Source organism: Microtus ochrogaster, chromosome 7 (assembly GCF_000317375.1).
Source record: "Microtus ochrogaster isolate Prairie Vole_2 chromosome 7, MicOch1.0, whole genome shotgun sequence".
Lineage (NCBI taxonomy): Eukaryota > Metazoa > Chordata > Mammalia > Rodentia > Cricetidae > Microtus > Microtus ochrogaster.
The window spans coordinates 11,860,673-11,862,278 of record NC_022014.1 but is presented as its reverse complement, the minus strand read 5'-3'; the positions used below and the strand labels follow the sequence as shown (position 1 = coordinate 11,862,278).

At 50.7% G+C, this 1,606-nt stretch overlaps 1 protein-coding gene across 7 annotated transcripts in view; it reads right to left on the bottom strand.

Moving 5' to 3' along the window:
* Nucleotides 1-1,606, bottom strand: part of Clec16a (C-type lectin domain containing 16A) — a 234,270-nt gene that overhangs the window by 43,041 nt on the left and 189,623 nt on the right. The gene's annotated exons all lie outside the window — the stretch shown is intronic.

The window sequence follows — 1,606 nt, the reverse complement described above, 5'->3', positions numbered from 1 at the left end:
GCTCGCATGACTCACTATCAAGCCATGCTGCTGGACACCGACCGGGTCCATTTTGGCCCAGCAGTTACCCTAAACCCGGCAACCCTGCTCCCCCTGCCGGAGGAGGCTGAGCATCATGATTGCCTCCAAATCTTTGCGGAAATGCATGGGACCAGACCGGACCTGACAGACCAGCCCCTCCAGGACGCAGACTTTACCTGATATACGGATGGGAGCCGAGACGGAGGTAATCTGGGCCAAGGCTCTCCCATCAGGGACCTCGGCTCAGAGAGCAGAGCTCATCGCTCTGACCCAGACACTAAGGATGGCAGAAGGTAAGAAGCTCAATGTTTACACGGACAGCCGGTATGCCTTTGCCACAGCCCACATCCATGGGAAAATCTATCCGAGACGGGGCTTGCTCACCTCAAAAGGCAAAGAGATTAAAAATAAGTCCGAGATCCTAGCCTTACTTAAGGTACTGTTTTTGCCTGAAAAACTGAGTATTATCCATTGCCCTGGACATCAGAAGGAAAACAGCCCAGAGACTCGAGGCAACCGGCTGGCAGATACAACTGCCCGGGAGGTAATGCTCAGAGGAATGTCATCCTCCTCCCAAGCCTTTCCTGTAGCCCCAGGAAAAACCCAATCGATCCCATGTTGCCCCCTCCCATATAGCAAGGAGGACATAGACTTACTAAAAAAAAGCTGGGGGACACCTATGATCCTGAGAGAGGGAGATGGACATACAAAAATAAGCCTGTCAAGCCTATAAAGGAGACTCATAAACTGATCACCTATTTACACAAGCTGACTCACCTCAGCCCCAAAAAGATGAGGGCCCTCTTGGACCAAAAAAAAAATATTTATTATCTGCTAGGGAGAGATGACATTTTACAAACTGTGGCAGATGAATGCAAGGCCTGTGCACAAGTCAATGCTGGAAGGACTAAATTGGGACCAGGGGTCCGGGTGCGAGGGCATCGCCCCGGGACCCACTGGGAAATTGACTTCACTGAGATAAGACCTGGACAATATGGATACAAATACCTGTTGGTATTCGTAGACACTTTTTCTGGGTGGGTAGAGGCCTTTCCCACCAAATATGAGACTGCCAAAATCGTGACTAAGAAGCTCCTAGAGGAAATCTTCCCCAGGTACGGCATGCCCCAGGTATTGGGCACGGACAATGGGCCAGCCTTCGTCTCCCAGGTAAGTCAGCTGGTGGCCAAGCTATTGGGGATTGATTAAAAATTACATTGTGCATACAGACCCCAAAGTTCAGGACAGGTAGAACGGATGAATAGAACCATCAAGGAGACTTTGACCAAATTAACGCTTGCAACTGGCTCTAGTGACTGGGGGCTCCTCCTTCCCTTAGCCCTCTACTGGGCCCGGAACACGCCGGGCCCTCATGGACTCACCCCATTTGAGATACTATATGGGACACCTCCACCATTCATTAATTTCTTTGACTCTAACATTGCTGATTTTGCTAACAGCCCTTCTCTGGAAGCTCATTTACAGGCACTGCAGATTGTCCAGAGAGGTCTGGAGGCCCTTAGCTGCAGCCTACCGGGAGCAGCTAGACAAACTGGTGGTGCCACATCCCTTCCAGATAGGAGAT